This window comes from Panthera leo, chromosome E2 (genome assembly GCF_018350215.1).
Source record: "Panthera leo isolate Ple1 chromosome E2, P.leo_Ple1_pat1.1, whole genome shotgun sequence".
NCBI classification, from domain to species: Eukaryota; Metazoa; Chordata; class Mammalia; order Carnivora; family Felidae; genus Panthera; species Panthera leo.
In genome coordinates, this window is record NC_056693.1 from 8,012,121 (window position 1) to 8,029,284 (window position 17,164).

Genomic DNA, 17,164 nt, shown 5'->3' on the forward strand with positions numbered 1-17,164 from the left:
CCCCCTCCCCTGCTCTTGTGCTCTCTCTCTCCCTCAAAAACAAAAACAAAAAATCACACCTCATTTCAAGTGCTCGACAGCCACATGTGACCAGTGGCTTGCACACTAGAAAGCACACACATTGGTTCACACCATTTCACCCTTGACATAAGGCAGGTATGTTATGACTCCCAATTTACACGGGAGAAAATTGAAGCCCAGAAAGGGAAACTGACTTTTTTTCATTTTTCTTTCACTCAAAAAATACTTATTGAACATCTATTGTATGCCGGGTTCCTTCCAAGGGGTTAGGGACATAATGGTGGACAAAATACACATAGTTCCTGGCCTCAAGGGGTTTGTTGGATGATACGTGAGAAAGACAAAAAAATATTATCGGTTGTCATTAGCGTAAGGACAGAAACCAACAGGATAATGAGTTAGTGGCAAACTATGGCCCCCCCCCACCCTAATTATTATTACATTTCTACATGGTTGAAAAGAGTCAAAAGAAGAGTAATATTTATGACATGAAAATTCTATGGAATGTGCATTTCGGTGTCCATAAATAAAGTTTTATTGGAACACAGCCCACCCACTCATTTCCACATGGCAACCTGGCCTTCAAAAAGTGTGCTGATCCGTAAAGTAGGGAACAACAAAGGCTGACGTGCTTTATAGGGGATAATCTGGGAGGACTTCTCAGAGGAGGTAATATGGAAGTGGAGGAGTTAGGAGGCATTTGGGAGGGTTGAATCAATCAAATCAATGCTAAATGTCCTGAGTGCAAATTTTACAACTCTAGATATTCCAGATACCGCCTATGAAAGGAATCAGACAGTGTGTGTCTTTTTGTGACTGGCCTATTCCACTTAGCCTAGTGGCCTCAAGGTTCACCCATGGTGTAGCCTGGCAGAATGTCCTTCCTTTTGGAGACTGAATAATATCCCGTTGTAGGTATATCCCACATTTTGTTCACCCATTCATTAGTCAATGGGCACCTTGTTCGCTTCCACAGTTTGGCTTTTGCTAACAATGCTGCTGTGAGCATGGGTGGACCAATATCCCTGAGCTCTGCTTTGAGTCCTTTGGGGTATATACCCAGAAGCGAAATTTCCAGATCTCTCTACATTCTTTTTTTTTTTTTTTTAATTTTCTGAGGAACCTCCATACTGTTTTCCCTAGCAGTTGCTTACATTCCCACCAACAGTGCACAAGGGTTCCAACGTCTCCAAATGCTTGCCAACACTTGTTATTTTCCGTTTTCCTGATAAGTAGGCATCCTAATAAGTGCGAGGTGGTATCTCATTGTGGTTTTGATTTGCATTTCCCTGTTGCTCAGTGATGTTAAGCATCTTTTCATGCACTTATTAGTCAGTCGCCTAGCTTCTTTGGAGAAATGTCTGTTCAAGCTCCTTGCCCATTTTTCTTTCTTTCTTTCTTTCTTTCTTTTTCTTTCTTTCTTTCTTTCTTTCTTTGAGAGAGATAGTGAGTGGGGGAAGGGCAGAGGGGGAGAGAGAGAGAATCTTAAGCAGGCTCTACACCCAGCACAGAACCTGACCAGGGCTCGAGCTCCTGTCTGTGAGATGGTGACTTGAACCAAAATCGAGAGTTGGACATTTAACTAACTGAGCCGCCCAGGCGCCCCAGGACTGCGTCCATTTTATTCAGTCTACCTCCAGCAGCGGCTGCTCCGCTGGAATTTGTTGAACAAATGAATGTAAACTCCATGTGAACAGAGACTGTTAGCCTCTGCTGCATATCGGGTGCTTAGAACAGGGCCTGGCACATAGCAGGGGCTCAAAAAACACGGGTTGCGGTGAATGAATGTAAGATCCAGAAGGGCAAGGCAGAGCTCTCTGTTTTTCTAGACTCTCTCCCTAGCTTCTAGAACCTTGCCTGGCACATAGCAAGTGCCCAGCAAACAGGTGCCTGCGCACAGAGTATTTCCACGCCCGCCCCCCACCTCCTCCCTGACCCCGCCCCCACCTCCTCCCTGACCCCGCCCCTACCTCCTCCATGACCCCTCCCCTCCCCGTGACCCCGCCCCCTCCGCCTCCCTGACCCCGCCCCTACCTCCTCCATGACCCCTCCCCCTCCCCCTCCCCCATGACCCCGCCCCCTCCTCCTCCCTGACCCCGCCCCTGGTTGGGGGGTGGGGCCGGCCAGGTTCTCTCTCCAGGACGTCACAAAGGCCCTGCCATGCCTCTGGCCCTGGCCCTCCTGCTGCTGCTGGGCCTGAGCGGCCCCGGAGGCCGGGGCTGCCTGCAGTGTGACCACTCGGTGCAGGAGGCCCTGAGCCAGCTGCGCTTGGCCCTCGTCCCCAAACGCTTCCATCAGGAGCGGCTGCAGGCCCGCGCCCAGGCCCTGCTGCTGGGCATGGAGGGGCCTTTCTTCCGGGACTACGCTCTGAACGCGTTTGTGGGGAAAGTGGGTGCGTGCTGGAGAGGGGAGGGTGCCTGGCACAGCGGGGGAAAGGGACACGTGGGGGGTAGCGAGGCTGGGGTGGGGAGACAGGCGCTTTGGGGACCACAGTCCCCGAGAGGGGAGGGTGGGACCAGTCCTGGAGGAGGATGGGGGGGGGGTGTCCCTTGGCTCTCTGAGGGACCCACTGGAATTTCCTCCCCTCTTGGCCCCAGGGATAGATCACCTGGAACACGTGGCGTCCTTTATCAAGAACCAAACGAGCCACTTAATGGTTAATCCTCTAAAAGGTAGGCGCTAAGGGGGAAAGCCTTATCCCAGCCCCCTTCCTCGTCTTCCCTTTCCACAGGTCCACCCCGCTTCCCCTTGATATAAACAAAACGAAATAAAAACGTGCATATAGCCTTCGGTGTGTGTCTGGCAGGATTCTAAGTGTTTTACTCAAAAAAGTCTAGGACAGTTCATCACCGTGGGCACGGCTGTGATCTGCCCTTTACAGAGCCGGAGACTGAGGCTCAGAGAAGTTAGGTGACTTGGCCAAAGAACACAGCTCAGACACTGCAGTGCTAACCCCCTTTCCGGTTTTGTGGTCAGTGGCCCCAGGGGGTTGGTCATTCGAGGGGCTGAAGGTGAGGTTTGCTTTCTTCCCCATGCTTGTCAAACTGCTGTAGTTTTCCATTTCTCTTCCTTTCTTTTCCCTCCATCCGGTGTTTTTTTTTTTTTTTTTTTTTTTTTTTTTTTTTTTTAAAGAGGAACCTGAACACCAGAACACTGTCCTAAGCTGGGGGGGGGGGGGGGTGGGCAGGGAATTAGGTCCTCCTCCCATAACTTTGAGAGAAGCGTAGACCGCAGAGCAGAGGCCCTGAGGGTAGATTCAAAGCCTGGCTAACCTTAAGAAATCTTTTTTTTTTTTTTTTCAGCGTTTTTTATTTATTTTTGGGACAGAGAGAGACAGAGCATGAACGGGGGAGGGGCAGAGAGAGAGGGAGACACAGAATCGGAAACAGAAAGCCTGGCTAACCTTAAGCAAGCTATTTAACTTCTTTGTGCCTCAGTTTCCTCATCTGTAAAATGGGAATAACAACGCTCCCCTCATGGTCACTGAGACGTGCACGTGAGTTTGTGTACCCGCATTTAGAACAAAGCCAGGCCAACAGTAAGTGCTCCACAAATGCTAGCTAGTAAGATTCTTATGCCGTGCCTAGCCTCTGCGCCTACGGCACAGGTTGGCAAAATACAGCTGGGGGCCAGATCTGCCAGCCCCCTGTTTTTGTAAATAAAGTTTTATTAGAACACAGCCACACCCTTTCATTTACATATCGTCTACAGCTGCTTTTGCCCTCCCAGGCAGAACTGAATAGTTGTGACAATGACCGTCTAGCCCTCAAAGCTGGAAATATTTATTATCTGACCCTTAACAGACAAGGTTTGGAGCAGGAAGGCTCGTTAGAATCCCCCAGAGAACTTTTAAAACATTCCAGGGGCACCTGCGCGGCTCAGTCAGTTGGGCGTCTGACTCTTGATTTCAGCTCGGGCCATGATCTCACGGTTCATGAGATCGAGCCCTGTGTCGGGCTCTGTGCTGACAGCACGGAGCCTGCTTGGGATTCTCCCTCTGCCCCTCCCCTGCTCTCTCTGTCTCTCAAAATAGATAAATAAATATGGGGGGAAAAATAAAAAGATATGGGGTGCTTGGGTGGATCAGTCGGTTAAGCATCTAACTCTTGGTTTCGGCTCAGGTCATGATCTCACCGTTGGTGGGTTTGAGTCCCTCGTTGGGCTCCATACTTTCCAAGCAGAGCCTGCTTGGGATTCTCTCTCTCTCTGTCTCTCTCTCTCTCTCTCTGCCCCTCCTCTGCTCACTCTCTATCTCAAAATAAATAAACTTAAAAAAAAAAAAAAGAAAGAAAGGGGCGCCTGGGTGGCTCAGTCGGTTGAGTGTCCGACTTCAGCTCAGGTCATGATCTCACAGTTTGTGAGTTCGAGCCCCGCGTCGAGCTCTGTGCTGACAGCTCGGAGCCTGGAGCCTGCTTGGGATTCTGTGTCTCCCTCTCTCTCTGCCCTTCCCCTGCTCATGCTCTGTCTCTCTCTCTCTTTCCCAAAAATAAATAAACATTAAAAAAAAAAGAAAAGAAAAAGAAACTCACTTTTTTCAGTAGGCCCTATGCCCAACATGGGGCTCCAACTCATGACCCCAAGACCGAGTCCCATGCTCTACCAAGTGAGCCAGCCAGGCACCCCAAGAAAGACACTGTTCACAGCCAGGATATCCCAGAGGCCTGGAGGAGCCAAGCCTTTTTGGGGGGTGTACAGGGTCTGGACGACCCGGACCTCCTGAGTTAACCCTTTACTGCACAATATAATGTATCAAATGAGGACAAGTACTATGGAGAAAATACCGCAGGGACAAAGGGAGAGGAGGGGTGCTAGGGGTAGGGTGGGGGCTGCAGCGTAAATCCAGGCAGCCCAGGGAGGGGGCGTCACTGACCAGTCGACATGTGAGCAGGCCTGAAGGAGAGGGGTAGAAGGCCGCAGGCAGAAAGCGGTTACTACAAACCCCTGAGCCAGGACTCTGTTTGGCATATGCACAGAACCTCAAGGAAGTCAGGGAGGCTGGAGTGGAAAGAGGGAGAGATGGGGAAGATGCCCCAGAGGTAAGGGGGCGGGGAGGGGTAGATGGGGAAGAGGCTTCTAGGCCACGGTGAGGACTTTTGGCTTCTATTCCGGGTCACATGGGAGGGCTCTGAGCGGACGCGGTGAGCTGACTGCGTCCCTGTGTCCCTCTGGCTGTGGAGGAGAGATTTGGGCAGGGCAAGGGGTAAGAAACTTTAGTGACGGCCCAGGCAAAGAGATGATCACGGCGGGAACCAGGGCGGTGGCAGGGGAGGGGGTGGGAAGTGATGGGATTCCTGGATCTGTCTTGGATGTCGAACAAACAGGCTTTGTTGACGTGCATGTTGACAAGCGGGGGTGTGGAGCCGAAGCGCCAAGGCTTTGTGCTGAGCCATTAGAATCAGGTGGCTCCCGTCTCCTAAGGCGGAGAAGTCCTGGGGGTCGGGAGGAGGTTCGAAGGAGAAGATCAAGGTTCCGTTTGGGACTTCCTGAGGGGAAGGTACCCATCAGACATCCCAGTGGAGATCCTAAGTGGGTACTTGGCGACCTGCCTGCGGACTTTGATGAGGGTCTAGGCTACTGATCGAACGTGGGGGGCATCAGTGTGTAGAGAACAGCGCTGTCCGGTGCAAATATGATGGGAGGCGTACATGGGAGCCACACCTCATTTTAAATTCTCTGGTAGCCACGTGTTTAGAAGGGTAAACAGAAGCAGGGGAAATTAACTTTTATTTTGTTTAGCCCCATACCTAAATTACCATTTTGATGTGCAACCAGCATAAAAATTATGGAGGTGTTTTATAGTTATTTGATTCACACCAGGCAGAGTGTGAGCGGCAGAGAGAGGGAGACGCAGAATCCGAAGCGGGCTCCAGGCTCCGAGCCATCAGCACAGAGCCCGACGCGGGGCTCGAACTCACGAACCGTGAGATCATGACCTGAGCGGAAGTCAGACGCTTGACTGACTAAGCCACCCAGGCACCACACAGCATGTTTTATACTAACGGCATATCTCAATTCAGGTCAGCCCATTTCGAGTACTCAATGGCCACGTGTGGCTCGCGGCCGCCATATTGGACGGTGCAAGATGCAGGTAACATACGAAGCCATGAGCCTGGATGAGGTCAGCTGGATGAAGGAGTGAGTGTGGACAGAGAAGACAGGAGAGTGGATCAGAAGAAAGGAAAGGAGAGGTGGCCAAGTTCACCCTCCTACTCCTTACCAGATGAGGAAACTGAGGCCAACGGAAGGTGGTCCGGCCCGGAGCGCCCACCGTGGATCAGGAGCTAGGTGCAGGACCTTCCGGGCCACGGATTTGCCCAGTGGACCTGAGTAATACCCGGTCTTGGTTACATCTGGTGAATGAAAAGGAGTTTCCTCATCTCTTTGAAGCTGCAGACGGGCTTGCTGGGTGCCTCCACCCCACGAGGATCTCTCTGTCTCTCCTCAGATGGGCCTCTGCTGGAAGAACTCGTAGCTCTCAGGGGGCGAGTAATCAAGGAACTCAAGAAAGTCTTAAAATTGTACGAAGCAAAAGGTGAGGCATCTCTCTCCACCAAGCCCCCCGCCTCTCCCCCATCATCATCCCATCCCCTTCTCCCACTTTTTCTCCCAACCTCTTTGCTCACCGCCCCCCCCCCCCCCCCCCCGTGACTCAGCCTTCCCTGCCTCTCCCCAATATTCCCTGCTCTCTTTCCCCCCTGGTCCCTTCCCATCAAATTCTCAGATCGCTCTCCTGACTTCACTCACTTCCGCTCTTTTCTCTCGCAGCCTGCAGCCGCAAAATTTGCCGTGAGTCCTGGATTTATCGTCCCTTCTCTACCCTCCTGCACCTCTTTACCCTGTCTCCCCCAAATCAAGCCCATCACCTGCTCCATCTGGCGGTTCGTCCTCCTCCCCAAAGCTCTAGTTAGTATCCAGGGATCACTGATTTTTGAGGGATTGTGGAAGTGGTTGCAACCTGCAAAAAAAAGTATTTGGGGGGGGGGGGGAACGTTAGTCTGATGGGATAGGCCATGTCATAGTAACAAATAAACCCCACATCTCCATGGTTTAACGAAAGATTTATTTCTCTCTTACCCAAATTCCATTGAGAGTTGAACGGTTCCTCCAAGTGCTGTCTCGGGGATACAGCCTGCACCTATGTTGCAGCTTCTTTTTAAAAGTTTTATTTTAGAAAGAGCCCAAGCCGGGGAGAGGGGCAGAGGGAGAAAGAGAGACAATCCTGAGCAGGCTCCATGCTCAGCACAAAGCCCTCCCTGGGGCTCAATCCCATGGCCCTGGGATTGTGACCTGACCAGAAATCGAGAGTCAGATGTTCAACCAACTGAGCCATCCAGGCGCCCCTCTGTTGTGGCTTCTAAGGTAGTTTCAGCGGGGGAGAGAATAGAGAAAACCCCTACAGGGACTTTAATGGACTGGCCAGAACTCTGGTCATATGGTTGCAACCTACTGCAAAGGAGCCTGGGAAATGTAGTCTTTTCATGCGATAGGAAGTGTAGGAGACCGATCAGTGAGCATCTAGCCAGTATATGTCATCAGGGGCTGCAAAACAAGAATGTAGGAATGCAAACGTTCTATTTGTAGACACTTAATGAAACATTTGTTTAGTTAATCGAATGTCTACAAATGTTGGTCAACTGGACAACTGCAATTCAATTCAACTCTTCAATGATTATATATATATTTTTTCTTTAGAGAGAGCACGAACAGGGGAGAAGGGGGGAGAGAGAGAGAGAGAGAGAGAGAGAGAGAGAGAGAGAGAGAGAGAAAGAGAAAGAGGGAGAGGGAGAGGGAGAGGGAGAGGGAGAGAGAATCATAAGCAGGCTCCACGCTCAGTGCAGAGCCCAACACGGGGCTCCATCCCACGACCCAGGGACCATGACCTGAGCTGAAATCCAGCCAGATGCTCAGCCAACTGAGCCACCCAGGCGCCCCTATGTAAAATTTATTTTTAACGCGAATCGGTGCATTGTGCTCAGCTTGCTTGGCTGCACGTGGACCCTCCAAATCCAGGAGAGCCAAGGGATATCATGCCCTCTTTCCCCTCTGCCTTCCTGCTCTTTGCCATTCCTCTGATACCTGCCCTCACCCCACTTCTCCCTTCCCTCCTGCCCAGGCTTGCTAAAAGAGGAAGTCTTGGACTGTTTACATTGCCAGAAGATCAGTCCCAGCTGTATCCAAAAAAAGTACTGTTTTGGTAAGCTCCTGGGTGGTGGGGGAGACAGGGATGCATGAGAGGTGAAGACAGCCGTGACCCAGCAGATATGGGTTTTGAGTTCTCCCACAGGGAGCCTTCAGTCCTGCACTCACCACCTGCCTACAGTGGCCCAGATGTCACTTCCACCTTCTGAAATTTGCGTTCCCTCACTGTGAAATAAGGAAGACTCCACTGTAACTTTATTTTTATTTATTATTTTCTTAAACGACTTTTAAAATATTTTTTTTAAGTAATCTCTACACCCAACGTGGGGCCTGAACTCACAACCTGAGATCAAGAGTCATATGCTCCACTGACTGGGCCAGTCAGACACCTGTAACTTTAAAATGTCTCGGGGCGCCTGGGTGGCTCAGTCGGTTAAGCGTCCGACTTCGGCTCAGGTCATGATCTCGCGGTCCGTGAGTTCGAGCCCCGCGTCGAGCTCTGTGCTGACAGCTCAGAGCCTGGAGCCAGCTTCGGATTCTGTGTGTCCCTCTCTCTCTCTGCTCCTCCCCCATTCACGCTCTGTCTCAAAAATAAACATTAAAAAAAAATGTCTCTACTGCCAGAATGGCAGGTGCTAGAAAAACATTCTTAGCCAGTGCCATACCTGGGGAGTCCAGAGGATCTGCTGAATTTACTCACTCACTCACTCATTCATTCAGAGATTTTTAAAATGTATCTTTCTGGCAGAGAGAATAGTAGAGTGAGCCCCTATATACCCATCAAGCTTGAATAATCATGCTGGAACTTTTCACGTGCTGTTCCCTCTCTGTCACACTATTCCTCTTACTCCCTCATTTCAATAAAGTCTCCAAGTTCACCACCTCAAACAGGACTCCCTGATCGCACCCTCTAAAGGAGCACTTCCTATCAAATTATGTTGACGATGGACATTCCTCTATATTTGTTTCACTTACTTTATTTATAGCTGTGGTATTTTTAAAAACGTAATCTCTATGCCCAACGTGGGGCTCAAACTCATGTCCCCAAGATCAAGAGTCACATGCTCTGCCAACCGAGCCAGCCAGGTGCCCCGCTGCCATGGCATTTTGAAAGTATTCAAGCATTGTGAGATTTCAACCATAGTGAGCACCTCTAAAAAATAAGGACGTTTCCTATGAAACTACAATGCCATTCTCATACCCAAAAAACCTAGCAACAATTGTTAAATATCAAGTGACTCTGAGTCCCTTTTGCAACCTCCCTAATTGTTCCCAGAATATCTTTCACAGCTAATTATTTCCAACCAGGACCCAATGAAAGGACTTCTTATACTGTTCAATTATAGTTTTTTTCCACTTCTTTTTAAAAAAAAATTTTTTTAACTTTTATTGATTTTTGAGACAGAGAGAGACAGAGCATGAACAGGGGAGGGTCAGAGAGAGAGAGAGAGAGAGAGAGACACACACACAGAATCCGAAACAGGCTCCAGGCTCTGAGCCGTCAGCACAGAGCCCGATGCGGGGCTCGAACCCACGAACCGCGAGATCATGACCTGAGCTGAAGTCAGCTGCTTAACCGACTAAGCCACCCAGGCGCCCCTATTTTATTTTATTTTTTACAAATGTTTATATATTATTTTGGGGGGGGGGGCAGAAAGAGAGAGAGGGAGACTCAGAATCCAAAGGAGGCTCCAGGCGCCTAGCTGTCAGCACAGAGCCCGATGCAGGGCTCGAACTCACGTACTGTTGAGATCATGTCCTGAGCCCAAGTTGGATGTTATCCGACTGAGACACCCAGATGCCCCCCCCCCACTTCTTCTTTTTTTTTTAATTTAGAAGAGTTTCTCTTGTCAGTCCCCACCCCCCCCCCCCATGACACTGACCATTTGGAAAGGGATTTGTCCGTTTGCTTCTTTAGAATGGTGGTTAACTACAACAGATATCACCAGTACCCTGTAATGCCCCCAAACCGAGGGTCAGCAGAACAGAGACAAGTGTCTCGTATTGCCCACATTTTAATGGGGTGAAGGGTTAACTAGGGTTTCTCAGCCTTGGCACTACAGACAGTTGGGGCTGGAAAATTCCTTGTTATAAGGGCTGTCCTGTGGATGTAGGATGTTCAACAGCACCCTTAGTCTCTCCCCAGCCAGATGCCAATGGTACACCCCCCCCCCCGCCCCGCCCCACCAAAGTCCTAACAATCATTTCCAGTCTCCATACATTTCCAAATGTCCCCTGGGGCACAAAATTGTCCCCAGCTGAGAACCACTGCTAGACAATTACACGAAGGAATAAACGGATTAATTTCAGATAGCAAATGTGCCCTAATGAAAACAGAACCATTTGATAGAAAGTGCCTGGGGGGGTGGGGGTGGGGGTAGGGGGATGCTGCTTTAGAGGGTGCAAGTGGCAGGACCTCTCTGAAGAAGTGGTGTTTGAGATCTAGAGGAAGTGAGGGAGTAAGGAACAGTGTGAATGAGGGAGGGAACAGCAGGTGCAATGATCCTGGTCTAGCAACATGGTTGGGCAACAAGAAGGAAGCTAACGAGTGAAGATGGGGGTAGTAGCTAGCTAGTCACATGGTGACCAGATTGTCTGGTGGACCATGGTGAGGACTTGGGCTTTTATTCTGAATGAGAGGCGACCTCAGGGAAAGCTCTGAGGGAAGAGGGGAGTGAGAGGGCTTAGGTGTTAATGGGCGCCCTCTGGGGGCCATGTGGGGAACTGCAGGGTGAGGAGAAGCGGGAACCAGGAGAGGCGCTTTGATGGGGGCTGGACCAGGTCGGGAGCCCAGGAGGTGGATCAGACTCTGGATCCACTCCGAAGGTGAGGCCAAGAAGCTCTGCTGGCAGAATGAAAGGCGAGGGGTGGGGGGAAGGGACAATTAGAAGATGCAGAATGGGACTCCCAAGGATCTTCAGGGTCCCCAGCTAAGATGCAGACGACTGTCTTAGCGCTAGACTCTCCGCGGTCCCTGTGATGTGCCGTATAGACAGTCGGTGCCGTGAGGGCAGGGATGTTTGCTGGTGGGGTGCGCGGCAGTATCCAGAGCACCTAGGATGGCGCCTGGGCACAGGATTTGAGGAATGGATGCCATGGCGTCGGACCCGGGAGAGGGCAGGGGATGGGGAGGGAGGAGGGAGAGGGAGGCTCAGGTTGCCGGGGGAGCAGGTGGGTGTAGGTGCAAGGCCAAGGAAGGGCGATGACTTGGAAGTCAAGGTTGTCTCCCCACCCCACCCACCAGTTGACGGGCAGCCCCGCATGAGCCTGCAGTATGAGAAGGGGAGTGGATACCGGCAGCAGCAGGTGCTGTTTGGGGCCACCATCTCCGTGTTCCTGGCTGTCCTTGCCTTTGGGGTCATCGTGGCTTCGTAAGTCATCCCGGCCGTCTCCTGAGGCCTCCAAATGCCCCACTGGGGCCCTCAAAAACGGCACTGCCCTGGCTCAGTCACTCTGTCATTTGGGAGTCCCCTGTGCACTCACTTTATTATTTTTTTAACGTTTTATTTTTGAGAGAGAGAGAAAGAGACAAAGCACGAGCGGGGGAGGGGCCCAGAGAGAGGGAGACTCAGAACTTGAAGCAGGCTCCGGGCTCTGCGCTGTCAGCACAGGTGGGGGCTCGAACCCACGAACTGTGAGATCATGACCTGATATATATATATTATATATTATATATCTATATATATATAATATATATATATAATGTATACATAATATATATATTATATATACATACTATATATATATTATGTATACATTATATATATATATTATATATATATATATATAATATATATGTATGTATTAAACATTGTATTCCGTGAATGTGCTGGCATGAAGACAGATGTCATCAGGCTGAATTCGTTATTATATATTCTTCTTTATCCTTATTGTTGTGTTAACTTGTTTTCTCCTGCTTTGCAAAGTGGTTACAATGAAAACATTTCCAGAGGCTCCAAGCACTGAGCCCGCGGGTCCAGGGGAGAAGAGGCCCTCGCCCTCCGCTCTGCCCTTCTGAGCAACTCCCTCACCTTGGCCTTCCTGTCGCCCCCGCCAGCCCCTCTCGTCTTCTCTCCGGCACCTCTTCTGTCAGTCTCTGCCTCCCCCTCCTGCCCCTCTCCCTCCTCTCCCCAGCACCTGGCGAGGAGAGTTAAGTCATGAGTGTCAGTTCTCACTGTGACCTTGTTCCGTGTCCCCTTCTCCCTCCCTCCCTCTCACTGCCTCTCCCACGTGGCTTTCTCCGCCCCGGGCCCCCCACGTTGAATCTGTGCCTCTCAGTGTCTTTCTGCCTCTGTCTCTGAATGTCTCTCCCTGTCTCTGAGTCTCTGGCTCCCATCCCATCTGCCTTGCAGACTGTCGCCCTGTCAGCTCTCTCGGGCTTCTTTAAATCTCCCTCACTGTTGCCACCTCCCTTCTCCTCCCATCTCCCCTCTCTTTCTCCAGCCCCTTCCCCACCTCTCTCTCCCCTTCCCCCAGGTTTGAACCTCTCCCGCTGTCTTCACTCAGTCTTCATTTCTGTCTTGTGTCTTTCCTTTTCACATCTCTGGATTTCCCAATCTGCCTTGAATCTTGTTTATCCAACCCCCCCCCCCCAGCCCCAGCCTCTTGCCCAAGTTTTGTTTCACCCCTCTGGCATCCTTGGTAATTCCTTGGCTTCCCTCCACCCCCCCCCCCCCCACCATCTTCAGATGGCTTTTTCCTCTACTTCTGTGTCGCCCTCCCCTTCTCCTGTGAGGACAACCAGTCTTTGAATGAATGGAGGGTCCAGCCTAAATCCAGAATGATCTCATTTTACCTTCATTTAATTACATCCACAAAGACCCTATTTTCAAATGGGGTCACATTTGCAGGTCGTGGGGATTAGGTCTTGTGCGGGGACACACTTCAACTCGGCGCACCTGCTTCTGTCTCTTCCTCATTGTCTTCTGTCTTTCCCTTCTCTGTGAGTCTCGCCCTGTGTCTGTGTTTCTCAGAGTCTCCTCTGGTCTTGCCCACTCTTTCTGTTTCCACATTTTACCCTCACCTCCTGTCCCAAATTTTCTCTCCTCCCTCCTCCTGTACCAACACTGATTGGCTGAGAACCCTAGAAATCCGCCCAGATACCCATGATGTCACCAAATAAGGCTGATGATTGGAGGGAAGTTTTTGGGTGGGGGACGGTTGACCTGGAGGGACCTCAATTTCTGTTTGTAACCTCCAGGCCTTTTCTCTCCGACCAGGGCTGTTACTTACAGGCAAAACCGAAAACTCCTGCTGCAGTAGGGCGGTGGCTTGGGAGTTTGTAAGGGGAAAGGAAAAGAAGTTTAATAAAGTCTATGACAAATTCCTTAACGTCTCTGTCAGTTTCTGGAAGACTCACCGACTGGGTGCTCCCCAAGGGTTGGGGCCAGGTCTCACTCATCTGTAGGTACCAATTGCCCTACATCAAAGCAGGAGTGATTTGGACCTTCAAGAGGAATGGACGGCCCATGATGAGGGCTTGAAAAGACAACCATTCCTACTCTGGGTAGGAATGTGTCCTAGTGGGACCCTCAAGGATGGTCTGGCGAAGGAACAGCAGTGGTCAATATAGAGAATACAGGTTCCACTCCCTATCTGAACTGTTAAATTTTCACCCTCTGTGTCCCTGAATAGATTCAGATCAATTTTCATGTAAATCTTTTGCTGTCCGAACTCTTGCTTTTGCTAACCAAAGTAGGAAGCAAAGACATTTGGATAATATAGTGTCCTTATGTTTCTGAACTTACTAGGAAAACTATTGCTATCTCATTCAGGATTTGGATAATGAGGGTGTTTGGTGGGAGGGATAGGGGTTGATCAGAAAGACCAAACGTAGTTGAAGTTTCAGTGCCCAGCACAATGCTTGGCCCAGAGCAGGCTCTCAGTAAATATATGTTGAGTAAATGAAGAGAATAGTGTTGAGGGGGAAAAGGAGGAAGCAAAAACTATATTGATCTGTACACTGAGGGCCTTTACATGCCAGGGAAAAGAGCTTGGTGGCTTTCCTCAGGTTCTGGGATTGGAACCCCAAATATTGTTTGGGTGGAGCTCCATTCCATTGTGGCTGCTGTGAAATAACAGCTCAGTGTTTTCAGATCTTCAGAGGTTTGTTTTTTTTTTTTTTTTTTTAGTATTTTTTAGTATTTTTTTTTTTTAGTATTTATTTTGAGAGAGCAAGTGAGCAAAGGAGGGTCAGAGAGAGAGAGAGAGAGAGGAGAGAGAGAATCCCAGGCAGGCTCCATGCTGTCAGCGCACAGCCCAACATGGGGCTCAATCTCACGAAGCTTCAGCGGATCTCATGACCCGAGCGGAAATCAAGAGTTGGAGGCTTAACCGGCTGAACCACCTAGGTGCCCCAGATCTTGCGAGTTTTCCAGAGAACCCAGATATTCAGATTTTTTAAAATGTGAAATCACTCCATAAGCAGTGTGGGCAACTAATTTTTTCAGAAACTGAATCCCAACCCAAGACACGTTTTGTCACCATTATGAGGTGACAGGGAAACATGGGGGGCTGAGTGTTGCTTATATTTTTATGCTAGAGATTGGCGAACGAAGTTTTAAGTGTAGAACTAGCTCGTGGGACTCTAATGAACTACATTTCCCAGAATCCTCTCCGCCCCCACAACTACATCCGTTGCCATAGATACTACCAATCCACTACAGTAAAAGGTAGGAGCGTGTGCTTTTAAAGAGCCGGACTCCAGCAATCCGTTGCCAAGATACCAATTTTGGCACATGCTCAGTAGAGAGCGCTTGGAAGGGGGAAAACGTCCCCAAACGGGAGAGGTGGAGCAGAAGCTCCAACCCAAAGGATTCTGGAAATGGTAGTTTCCGGCCTCCTCTCCCTCTCCCCGCCCCCCCCCCCCCCCCCGGCGCAGGCGCACTTCTCTGAAGGCAACGGATCCTGGTCGCCTTGGTGACGTCGCTCCGGGCACGCATGACGTCACCCTCACCCAGCGCCCTGGCGGAGGAGGTGGCGGGGGGAGCCGGGCTACAGCAGAGAAGTCAAAGATACTCGACCTCGCGTTCATTTCGTAAGCTGGTGTCCTGACCCAAGCGCAGTCCGGCGAAGGCTCTAGCCTGGGAGTCTTAAGTTGGCAGTGTTGTTCACTCTACAAATCCAGGTACTCCCTTACCTTCCTCGGAACAGTGCACAATAAACGGATAATTAAATTGTGCAGAAATTATAGTGTGATGAATGCTCCAGGAGAGCACAGTCTGGGGCGGGGGCGACAGTTATCAAATGATAACAACGCAAATTATTATAATATCAGCGCTAGGTTTACTGGGACGGTCCTGTGGAATCCCTGGAGCGAGCAGAGTTGCGAGCTCCCGCCGGGCTGGGAGGGGAGAGGGGAAACGTTCCCGTAGGAATGGCTGTAACAGCTTGTTGCAGGTACCGTCGTTTTCCAAGAGAGAGAGAAAGAACGTTCCTGACAGAGGGAACAGCGCACACCAAGGTCAAGAGGTCGGAACTATTAATAACTTTTAAAAATAATATTTAATGTTGATAATATTGATGGCAAATATGAAGGTGGTGGTGTCTGTAACATACTGGTTTTTAAGTGTTTGTTTATGTTTATTTTTGAGAGCGAGAGTGAGAGCAGGGGAGGGGCAGAGAGAGAGGGAGACCGAGGATCCAAAGCAGGCTGGGCAGAGTCAGCACAGAGCCTGATGCCTGCAGGGCTCAAACTCAAGAAACGCGAGGTCATGACCTGAGCCAGACGCTTAACCAAGGAGCCACCCGGGCGCCCCTATTTATTTTTGAGAGAGAGACACAGCAAACGGGAGGGGGAAGGACAGGGGATGGGGGCGAGAGAGAAAGAATCCCAAGCAGGCTCCGTGTTGTCAGTGCAGAGCCTGATGCAGGGGTCCAACCCACGAACTGTGAAATCATGCCCTTAGCTGAAATAAAGAGTCCAACATTTAACAGAATGAACCACCCAGGCGTCCCTGTAACATTCTGTTTCAATGGCTTTACTTATATCAACGGATTCAAATCTCGTTTATTTATGAAGGTAATTATTATCTCCCCATATACAATAGGGGAACGGAGGTATAGAGAGGTTGATGACTTTCAGTGTTACACAGCGAATACGTGGGGTTAACCATTATGCTGTGTGTCCCTTGCCCCGGGGTCCTAGAGTAATTGATCCCTTACTGCCTGCGAAGCACTGTGCTGATTGACTTCTATACAACATCAAATCCTATTGGACCAAGGCCCTACCCTTTTGACCTCATTTGATCTTAATTACTTCCCCAAATGCCCTACCTCTAAATAAAATCAATTGAGGGTTAGGGTTCAATATACGAATTTGGGGGGACACAAGCATTCAATTATAGCACACTCCCACATCCCACCCTTGCATGCCAGCCACAAAGAGCTATTTATATCTCTTTCTCCCCTCTAGGCTTCTGTTCGCTGTGTTCCCTTTGCTTGGAACAACCCACCTCATTCTCTGCCTTCATTGGTCACATTTATGTCTCTTCGCCCATTAGTTCTTGTCTTCCAAGTTACAGCCAAGTTGTGACCTCCTCCAAAAGTCCTCCGTGATTGTCCAGGCTGGGTTGAAGGCCCTCCTCTGTGTTCATACGTTGCCCTGGGCTATCTCCCATCAAGCACACGTATTATTACACTAGGTCCTAACTACCTGTAACCATGTCTTTATCCTGTATCCTAATCCTAGCAAGAGTGATTGGTCCAAGGGGTGGGCCCAAGATCCAAGAAGGACCAATCAGGACCCTTCCCTGGGATTGCTATATGAACTCCATTGCAACCGTGCTACTTGCATCAGCCAATGAAATGCAGATGAAAGTGACATATGTCATTGAGCTCATTTAACTTGCATGACCACCCAATGAAGGAGGCATTGCTCCCCCACTTTAGAGACAAGGATACCTACAGGGAGGGTTCGGGTAACCCATACAAGGCCCAGAGCTAGTTAAGGACAGAAGTAGGGCTAATGGCCACGTAAAAAGAGGACGAGACACCAGAGCTCTCT

At 50.0% G+C, this 17,164-nt stretch overlaps 1 pseudogene; it reads left to right on the plus strand.

Annotated features, from left to right (window-relative positions):
• Positions 1-2,169: 2,169 nt before the first annotated feature.
• The window catches only part of LOC122209030, a 31,173-nt pseudogene continuing 16,178 nt past the window's right edge, over positions 2,170-17,164 (plus strand).